Source organism: Grammomys surdaster, unplaced genomic scaffold (assembly GCF_004785775.1).
Source record: "Grammomys surdaster isolate TR1022 unplaced genomic scaffold, NIH_TR_1.0 62, whole genome shotgun sequence".
In the NCBI taxonomy this organism is placed as follows: domain Eukaryota; kingdom Metazoa; phylum Chordata; class Mammalia; order Rodentia; family Muridae; genus Grammomys; species Grammomys surdaster.
Window position 1 is genome coordinate 20,917,066 of NW_021604564.1, and position 11,275 is coordinate 20,928,340.

At 42.9% G+C, this 11,275-nt stretch overlaps 1 pseudogene; it reads right to left on the reverse strand.

The window, feature by feature from the left end:
* Window positions 1–9,817: 9,817 nt before the first annotated feature.
* Window positions 9,818–10,429, reverse strand: LOC114616778 (annotated as a pseudogene).
* Window positions 10,430–11,275: the final 846 nt, after the last annotated feature.

Below are 11,275 nucleotides of genomic sequence, written 5' to 3' on the forward strand. Positions count from 1 at the left end.
TGAACAGTCAGCCCAGAAATACTAAGATGGATTGTAGTTTGGTGAGAAATGGGTCAAGAGAGTGCTGAAAAGTGAAGAAAAGGAGAAGAAAACATGGGCAGAAATTCTTACACAACCACATCTGGTCAGGTGAGATAAGAAAGATGGCCAGAGGAAAGAGGAAAGATGACCTCAAGAGGGAGAATGATGCTCACATGAAAACCTAGCAAAGATGGGACATCCATTACATGGCCCAATGAAAGTCAATTTATAGTATTCTCATTAATATTAATTGCATAATAAGATAAAGTGACAAAAAATTAAATAAAACACTCAAAGGCAGTTAGGGGGCCTTCAGCTATTAGGTATTTAAATTGCATATAGTTTTAAATTGCTACTTAAACAAAAATTAGTATTTTGGGAAGAACCAAATTAGGAAGTTCTTGTATCATACCCCTTGAAAGGCTGATATGTATTGTATTGGTTTAACTGTGCTGAAAGCCTATATCTGTTATCTTGATAGTTGTCTCTTCAACCCATCATGGCCCTTTACCTGTTGATTTGAAGCTGAATGCCAAACCTGGGCTGGATTTGCCCAGAATTGAAGCTCTCTGTCTTCTAGATGGCTATGCTGGGCCTCCCTCATTCTGTCTACCTGGAAACACTCCTGCAAGTACCCTCTCACAGTCTCCCCACCTGTCTTAGTCACTGTTTTATTGTTGTGAAGAAACACTATGGCCAAGACAACTCTCAGAAAGGAAAGGATTTAGTTGGGGGCTTGCTTACAGTTCCAGAGGCTTAGACTATTATCACAGCAGGGAGCATGGTGACACACAGTACTGGGACAGTAGCTAAGAGCTACATCTTGATCAGCTGGTGGGGGGCGTGGGGAGAACAGAGAGATAAAGAGACAGAGACTGGGTTTGGCATAGGTAACAGCCAAACCAGCCCCAAGTGACACACTTCTTCCAACAATGCCCCACCTCCTAATCCTTTCGAAGAGTTCCACCTCCTGGTTGCTAAGCATTCAAATACATGAGCTTACACCTTAATTAACACTGTGAATATACTTTAGATGGGAAGAGCACTCTTTTTTTTTTTTTTTTGGTTTTTCGAGACAAGGTTTCTCTGTGTAGTTCTGGCTGTCCTGGAACTCACCCTGTAGACCAGGCTGGCCTCGAACTCAGAAATCCGCCTGTCTCTGCCTCCCAAGTGCTGGGATTAAAGACATGCGCCACCACCACCTGGCCTTTTTTTTTTTTTTTAACAATAAAAGAAAATAGCTTCTGCTTCTCCTAAAAAGATTAAGGTAGATTCAGTTACATCCTATAACCCAGCACAGACAGACTAATAAACAGTGGATGGGGTAGAAAGAGAAACGCTGAGAGATGGAAATGAAGGAATCAAGTTGCAAATAGGGATGTGAATCTGACCTCAGATGTGGGAGATTTAGCTAGGGAGGGGGCACTGGGTCAAATGCCTGGGCTGGCCAGCGCTGGATATCACCAGGATAAACAGGAAAGTAGGAAAAGAAGAGGGAAACAAGCTTGCTTCCATTTCGAATCGAATACAAGAGCTGTAAGTACATACAGCAGAATGAGTATTTCCTAAACCTGGTGGTGGGTGTCCAAGTACGTACTACAGTGGTTCTCACAGGTTATCTCTTCAGCAGCTACGTCACCCTGGAAACTTCTCATAAGGACAAATTCTTGGAACTTATCCCAGACTCACTGAATGGCAGATAGAGATGAAAGCTTTAACAAGGCTTTCAGATCATACTGGAACTGGAGAGTCATGGCAGTGGCATGTTCTCAGTACTCTATGTTGTTTTAAGGTATCACAGTGGTGACAAGGAGACCTTGTCTGCAGCATTGGTAGACAGTAGCTCTGGGGAGAGGTCTAACTGGCCTGGCTGCAGGAAAGAGCCTGCAGAGTGAGTAAGGTAAGTATTTTTTTTAAATCTAAAGTATTTCAACTGTATAAAATATAGTTTTTAAATTCACAGAGTAAAAAGTCCCAGCAATCACGGGCACAAACTCTTTAGACTTGGCCTAAATTGACCCAGATGTTTTTCTCAGGCTTTGGAGGTTTTCCTGTGTTGTTCCTCTCTGTGGTTCTTCTTTCATCCTAGCAAGTTCCTAAAGCTCCTGGAGCTTAAGTGAGCTGATCTACAGCTCCCCGCCAGGACATTAGTACTAATGGCCAAGCTGGAGCGTCTCTGCATTACGATCATGTGCTTGACACTACAGGCATTGTCACCATGCTCAAGATCCCTTAGTGTGGGGCTCAGAGAGACAAAAAGCTCAAGGAGCCTGAACTCTCACTCTCTAACCTGCTTTAGAACTTAGTCCAAGTGGCCTATGCAGACAACATGCTGTTTTATGGAAACTGCTTAAAGCAAAGTGCTACTGCCTGCTAAAGATTTATGCAGCACACCCTGGAACCATTCACACTGCAATTCTGCCATTTGCAAAACTATAGAAATAAAATCATATTTCTTCATAGGATGCCAAAAATCCCCAAGGTCTACTAAAAGGCAAGCTATATCACTATGTTATCTTTGAATTGTAAGCAAGGTACTCATTTTAGGGTCTTCCCTTCTGAGCTTCACTGAAACATCCCTAGAAGACATGAAGCTGGAGGAGCCAGAGGAAGTGAAACCCTCTCACAATGAGAGTTCTCATTTTATAGAGATAGAAACAGTTCTAAACACAAACTTCCTGCTAGCAGGTGGGATAGGCAGAACGATGCTACCCAAAAGGTGGCCATACCCAGATCTCCAGAACCTGACTGTGTTAGGCAGCACAGAAAGAGGAGTGAAGGTTGCTATGAGAACTATAAATAGGTTGATATGAGAAATTAACAAAGATTATCCAAATAGGCCCAAAGTAGTCACAAGAGTTCTTAAAATGCCAGGTGCTCTGCTGGAGTTAGAAGTGTGAGCCAGCAAGCAGGACTGAGGTTGCTGGCTTTGAAGATTTGCTAGGCCATTAGCCAATTAAGACAGGAAGCATCTAGAAGCCATGGAAAGGAGAAAATGGGGTCCTCTCAGAGCCTCAGAAGGAAGGCAGCCCAGACACCTCAAACCCAATAGAAGTCATCTTTCAGATTTCTGGCCTCTAGGACTAAATAGTAATGTCTTTCTGCTGTTTTCAGCTAAGCAAGTTTTTGGCAATTGGCTGTCACAGCAACAAGACACTAGTGGGATGATAACACACTGCCTAGGAGAGAGAGGGTTACAATGTGAGAATCCCAGCTTTCCTAAGGCTTTCTCTGAAACTGTCATTCCCCTTGCTGCTGGGGTGGAGGGCTTATAGGTCATGGTCTCATACTGGTCACACTCCTCTCAGTCTCATCATGAAGAATTCAAGAGAAAATTCTGGCCTTGGCTATATAGTCTAAAGTTGGATTTCATCATCTGTGAATGAGGTAATCACACTGGAGCCCCTCGAGAGAGCCCGAGACTGTCTCCAAGTGCTCTGTGGAGTAAGAAGCATGTGTGGGGATTGTTCCTTGCGGGGCGCCGCCTCACCAAAAAGGAGAACGCCACGCTAAGGATTCTTCTGACAGCAGTTTTATTGTTACAGCTCTTTTAGTGTTACAGCTCTCTTAGATGGTAGTGAGGCGTGGGACGCCAAGCCCCAAAAGCTTATGGCTTATATAGAGCTTTAGGAGACGTGCCACACACTCATTGGCTCTTATGATGTCGCCAAATTAGCATACTGGTTTTCGCGCCTTGCGCAGGCGCACATTCAAGCAAGGCTCGCAAGAAGAACCAGGAAGCAGGAAACCGGCGCCATCTTGCGATGGCGGACGCGGCTCCTAACAGTTCCTGGCTCCTGGCACAGAGCTCCTAACTGTGGAATTTCTGATTCAAGTGTCCATTTCTCCATGTCTTAAAGACATCTATTTTATGTAATAGAAAATACCTCTGAGCTTGACTCAAAATTTCTCAAACTCAGAAGTGATAACCCAAGAGGACCTGTGTGGTATGTATGAGTGTTCACTATGAAACTGACCTTAAAATGTTGGAAAAAGTATAAGCAGGTAAGTCACCAAAGTCTAACTGCTTGAAGAGTGTTTGCTGCTATTCTTTTGAGATTTGTTTGTGTTTGTAGTTTACGATGGGGCCTCCCCAAAAATCAATAGCTCAGGGTGATTTCAAACACAAAGTTCTCCTTTCTCAGCCCCCCCCCCACCCCCCGAGTGCTGAAGGGAGGTTGAAGGTGTGACCAGATGAAACTCCCAGAGCTAGGACTACGCCAGGGTCCATTAACTTCTCACCGAGTCTCACTGCCTGCACTTGCTCTGTTTCTGCAAGTTTCTCTAAGTCCCAGGGAGTCACAGTTATTGCAGAATTAATAACTGAATAAATGGCCACACGGTGGTCGTGTTCATGTTCCAGCCCCACAGCCCAGTCACTTTCTATGTCCCTGCCTGGCATTCCTTCACCTAAACCTTGGATGGCAGGTGAAGTTGTCTTTTAGGGGGAAAAAATTAAAACATGTTTTGATTCAGAGAGATAGCTCAGCAGGTAAAGGTGCTTGCAACCAAACCTATTGACCCAAGTTTGATCTCTGATCACCCACGAGGTGAAAATAATATGCAGAATTCAGCGAGTTGTCCTTTGATCTCCACATGTGTGCTATGGTTGTTATGAACCCACACACATGCACACAAATGCACAGAAAATAAATAAATAAATGCAGTAAAAGAATACTGTTTTGACAAATAGCAGTCTCTTGCAATGATACTATAGAATTTATTTAATAGATAACATTTACATATTCTTCAAAGCAAAACTTTGAAACAGACAAGACAAATATAACTTTCATTCTCATGAATCAAACATCTAAAATTCATGAACATTTCTATAGAATAGTTCAGCTGGGGAGAAACAAACCAAATAAAAGCAGTAAGCATTAACAGCGTGGAAATATGATTTAGAGACCCAAGGAGCAAAATCTGTCTCTCTTTTCTCACTACTTCATTTCCACCTACCCCATTTATCCAAGAATCCACATTCTGGATAGTGTGTCATGAATTTCCCTAAGTGGAATTTTGTCCAAGTGAATGGAGAAAGGATCTCTAAATCTGCCGCAAACAAGAACAGACTCTACAGTCTTCTCATTTCACATTCTCCACCATGTGGAACTAACGTGATATTTAAGGGTGACCTTGATGGAGCATTAGCAATAATAAGAAGAAAACTGGGAAACATTTTCCAATGCTAACTATTAGAGTGCTCTTTTTTCTCTAAGACCTTTCTTAGACAGAACCTGTATGGGCTGGGCTGGACTGACGCTCAAGAGAGGCCCTGGGTTCAATTACTACCGTGTAAGAATGAAAATAAGCAAGGGTTTAGATGTGGCTCAATTTCAGTTAGTAGAGTGTTTGCTGGACAAGCACAAAGCCTTTGGATTCATCTCCGGCACCACACAAAACCTGGTGTGGTCTTGTGCCTCAGTGGATCAAGATTCTTATCTAGTACATAATGAGTCTGAGGCTAGGTCTGGATGCATGAAGTTCTGTCCCTCCCTGAAACAAAAACAAAACCAAAATCAAGTGTTTCATAGAATGTGTCCTCTTAGAGCAGTGAAGTTCACTTGATTATCTCACTCAGGTAGAATGCAATACAATATTTAGATGACTTTTTTTTCCTATCCTGAGAGTTACAGCCAAGTTTGAAATTATATACTTCCTACTTTCCATCTTCCATGAAGCTGGGCTATTACCCAGGAAATAAACATGATTGAGTCTGTTTATTTCCTAAAACCATGAGAAAAATGTGAACTGTTCCCAGAGCCACACCCAGGGGACAAGGCTCATGCTGAGCTCTCTGACACTGTGGACGTGTCTGGTCACTTTTCTCAGGCGTCTGCTTCTCCCATGATGGCTTGGGAAGTCAGTGATCTGCTGAGAACCAGCATCCTGTCCAAAATCAACAGAAATCAACAGGGAAAGGATGAAGTGCACTGGACCACACCAGTGTCCTCCTACAGGGACCGAGACGCTGAGCCCTACCTCAGCTGTGGCCTCCTAACCAGGCTCTGAGTTTAATAATTTGAATGTAATTTACTAAATGGCTCCCAAACAAGTGACACAAACAAAACACAATGTCTTCCCCCTACTCTTCAAACTACTTTTGCTTACAGCTGTGACCTCAGTTCTTACAGAGAGCTTGGTTTATCTTGTTTAGAGACAAAGTTGCAGACCCTCAAGTGTTTGGGCCATCTTCTTCTGTGGGAAGAGGGATGTGACAGAGATCTAGAAGAGGGGACAGCTCTGGTGTGTAGGAGGAAAGCTGTGGAGAGGGGACTCCAAAGGGAAACCTGACAAGCATGCAGGGGTCTTGCAAGTGTTGAAATGCAGAAGGCCCAGGGTGGACCTGAGATCAGCAGTTCCAGCTGCCAGGATGCAGAGGTCCAGGGCTCTTTCTGATGGACATCTTTGCATCACAAATCACCACTTCCTTTTCTTGATCAGGTAGCCTCTGCCTGCCTCATCCATAGGAAATTTCAGAAACTGAAAGTGGGATTAGGGCAAATTGTATGTGTTTAGCTTCCTTTTAAGTTGCAATTATCCTAGGATTTAATTTAAGGGTCACTTATTAGTTAGCTCCATGTAGTAACAGCTGGGAATGCTAAGGCCCTGTCTCTTCTACTCTTCTAGACACCCTATCTATCTATCTATCTATCTATCTATCTATCTATCTATCTATCTATCTCAGTAATGTCTAAATATCCAAGGCTGGCCTCAGACTTGCTACGTAACTAAGAACGATCTTGAACCTCCTGCTTTTACCCTCCATATACTGAGTTATCAGCTTGTACCACTGTGCCCTGTTTATGCAACACTGGGGACAGAACTTAGAACTTCATTTGTGTTTGGTAAGTGCTCTACCAACTGAACCATATTTTCAGCCCCAAGTTACTGTTTTAGAAGTTTTTAAAATTTCAATAAAATGAAAGCAAAGAGGTCTAGCAGATATTACTGTGATGTGAAAATTATTTTGACCTGAAGGCATTTGTAAATGTTTTTTTTTCCTCTGAACTCCCTCATCTGACAGAACCCACCTGTCAGAAACCCTTTCCTAAGGGGACTTTAACAGGAAGATTTATTCTTATCAGCAATGACCTAAGTAGACACTCACAGAGCTATCCTGTCTCCCATCCATTCTCCCGAGGGACCATTTATCTTTCTAAGAAGTCATCTGTCTTCCGTCAGTCTTCTACCTTTTTTTCTCCTATTAAAATGATGTGTGAGCCCCCACTTTTTCCACCTCCTGATTTCATCTGTGAACTCTCGGTTGTTTCATAATTAAATTTTCTCCATTATCTTGTTATCTTCTCTTCTGTTATTTTAGTTTGCTGGATCCCAATATCAGTAACCCTAAGAGGGTAGAGGGAAAGTTCCTCCTCTCAAAAAAGTGCGTTCGGTGTTTTGTGTTCCCCTCTACCCAGAGCTTTAAAACACAGGTTGCACGGGCCTCCTGCTTTCTTGCAGGAACCTGGCCCATCCCGTTATTGGTGCGGATGGCTTCATGTGTTCTCATCAGCCTCCATTTAGGAAATATGACGCATATGTTTGCTCACAGCCCAGGTGCAGAGGCACAACTGTCAGGCCTGAGTCAGTATCATCTTTTCCGCTTTGATATATGAGACAGGATAGCTCATGAAACCTAGAGCTCACTGATTAGGCTAGAATGGTGGCCAGTAAGCTCCAGAGCCTTCACGTCTCTCCAGTGCTGGGATTATAAACATGAACTCCACACTGCAGTATAAAATGAGGGAGTTTTTCCTCCAGGCCCTAAACTCCCATTATAACAACTCTGAAACTCTAAATATATTTACAAATACCTAGGCCATATAGCTAGATTGGTTCCCTGACTAGTTTGTAACTTATTTAACCCATTTATTATAGTCTACATTATGTGGCCGATTACCTCTGTTCAACTTCATGCCTCCACCCTCCTCTGTTCCAGGTGAATCTTTCACGCCTGCCTCTATCCCAGAATTCTCTCTGTCTACCGGATGTCCCGCCTTCTACCTTTTCCTATAGCCCGTTTATTTTTTTATTGACAAGTAGATTACACAAATATTCTCTCCACATTGTAGTTCTTATGTAGGTCCTAGAGATTGAATTCAAGTCCTCATGTTTGTCCAACAAGCACTTTATCAACTGAACCATTGCCCCATCCCCGATTATTTAAGCCCCTTATAATGCAAGGTTTAGTACTGGGTTCTCTCCCCTTTTCCATGGGCTAGCATGCTGACCAATGAAAATGGCAAACATTTTTATAACTGCTTAACTTACCAAGTTAGTCAGTTTTCCTAGTGCATTGGGTTAAAGGTTAAATAATTGGTAAAAAGCTATGTAGCCTGAGTAGCTGAGTAAGAAGTTCAAGGCAGACAACCTGGGGGCCCAGCTCATGTCCTTAATACCTGTCCCTACTCCTGTACTTTCTCCTCCCTTCTGGGCCTGTGTCTTAACCATGCTAAACACTGCAAACTGTGATTTACTATTGAAAATATGCCCAAAAAAGAGCATTCAAATTTTAAAACAACATTTTTTGCAATAAAATAAACCTATCAGTATATAAATTAGGAATCAGGCTGCAGGTTTCAGTTTCTGGCTCACAGTCAAAACACCTGAATAAATACAGAATCGAGAGCTTCCTACACCATTCTTCTCCAGGGACCTAAAGCCAAAGAACGGATGTGTGGTCTGACATTTCAAACTCTTAATTGTTCAAACTGAACTGAAATCCTGCGAACTCCCATGTCCTCTGAGTGAGCTGTCTCTCTGGTGTTCCTATCCCATTAAACAAATTTTGACTTCTTTTTTTTTCCCTTTCTATTTAAAATCAAATTTCTTTTTTAGCCTATTGCAAACCATTTCCTCTCTAAATTGTAATAGACTAAGACCTATTTTGGGTCTTACTCTTCATCCCTGAACCAACCTTTGAAATGCACTGCTCACAATTTCTGCCTTTCCTACTGGTGTTAGTCAATCATTTATTCCTTTCTTCTGCTTTGACGCTTCAATTGTCCCTCTGCTAAATAACTATTGTCTGGAAGCAGTAAAGCCTAAGCGGATATAAGTGTGTAATACAATAGAGAATTTTTGCAATGCCTGTTAGAAGTGGCTGGGGGTCAGCATGTCTCCACGGCTGAGCTAGCCTCCTCCTCTTTTCAACACATCTCTTTCTCCTCATGCCTTGGCTGCATTGTACTATGTCTCCTCAACAGCTTATTCATAACCTGAACCTACCCCAAGCCAGAGACACTTGGCTCCCCAGGTTCAAGGGTCACCAGCACCTGAAGCAGCAGCAGTTTTACAACTTGAAAACCAGGTCAACCCATCTATCCATCTATCCATTATGAGGAAACCGTGTCTGGCGCATATATATATATGTATATAGCGTGTCAGATATATATATATATATATATATATGGACAAGCATTTTGCCAAGTAATACAATTGAAACTGGGATTTTGAAAAGAACAAGGAACAAGATCTAAATATTTGTTCTTTATTTTTCTAGCATTAAGTATCTTTGTGTTATTGTGCCATTACACAAGATATTAGATATACAATAGTTTTCTGTTAAGATTAATATTTCCTTACTCTATTGAAGAACACACGATTTAGCCAGACAGCCTTGTTCTCTGTAGCCACACAACAGTGTTATTTCAGAAAGAATGGAAAAGAAACCTATCATCTATTATTCTGCACATTTGCCATGTTGTTCTGGCTTATGCCCCTTGGTCCTTTTGACTTTTTACTGTATCTCCAGGAGAGCTGAGTTCTTTGTTTTCCACAGATTTCATATTCTTCATATGTCAGTGTGAGAGATGTCAGCAGTGATTCTTGCCCTTGCAGAAATCTTGTGGAACTCTTTGAGAACTTCCAACTGGTTGGGCCTGACAGAGATATGTGACCAGAGTTTGGAATTAGCTTGTGAGAGCATGCAGCCTCCTCTGGGTTCCTGCTGTGGCCCTGAGTCAGAGAGTCTGCCATCATTGTAGCACTTCTTACAATGCATGTAGACACACTGGCCCAGTGAATGGCACCTTAGAGCAAACTGGACCCCTCTGTGGAGGTTGGACAAGGTGTGAACCCCAGTCATGTCGACTATGCTAAGCTGGCGCTGCTCAATTCCTGATATCCTCCACTACTTCTAGGTGTTGCATGTGAATCTAGCCTTGTACTCCTCATTCATGGTGATCACCCCTCACTCGCCAGCTTGTCATGCTCCACAGCCGCAACACACCCAGCAGCACCAGGGATCAGATGGGTGGTACCAGTCGCTGTGCATGTAGCCATATGCCTTCCCGCAGAACACCACATACAGCAGCATCCAGTAAAAGAGTGCCAAGGCCAGGGCAGCCTCCAGCCACGGAGAAGCCGTCACCCTGCCTGGCACAGCTGTGAGATGCCAAACCATTTCCCAAAGAGCTTCGAGGCCTCCTGGCTCCTCCTGAGCCTCACAAACTGGACTTTACTCCTCCCCCAAAATGTCCTCTGTTCCAGACAAGCCCGGGTTGGGCACCATAGCTTCAGAGAGGATAATTCTCACTTTAGGCAAAGGTTCCCTCTGGGTTGTGATGTAAGGATCTTTCTAATCCTGCTTCACAAACAGCCTAGCACTTGGAGATTTACTGGACTTCCACTGTAAAATGTTAATTTTATTGCATCTACTCTTAATTTACTAGGATCCTGAGTAGAGAAATAATTATAATTTTTTAGTCTTGTCTGTAATGCAGTCCCTAGGCCAACTAGGAACAGAATGTTCTTAAGCTGGAACAGCAGGTATCTGGATCCTACAATTTGGTGGTTGGGGTGACTCTACCTTCTGGGGCTTTTTTGTTGTTGTTTAAAGAAAAATTCTCCACTTAACAAGGGCTGTTTGTCATCAGATTCTATGCATGCAATTATCAATATAAAATATATCTGGTGTGTGTGTATGTGTGTTTAAACTTGTGACCCCCTCCTGTCTTTGCTTCTCCAGTGTTATGAATACAGATATATTGTACCATACCCGCTTGATTTATAGCTCCCCTGGTTTACCATTCAGGACCCTCTACAATCCTCTCCCTAGGTGTAGAACTACATAACTCTTATATTTTGCTAGGACTGTATATGATTTCACTTCCTTCACCTTCCCAGACAAACCATCAGGCACATCAGGGACCTGTCAAAGGTGTGCAGGAGCAGGCTCTGTACCCTTGACAAGCAGAATCCAAATCACTGATATGGACCCTGCAGCACAGCAGAGTTCCCAAGCTAGGGA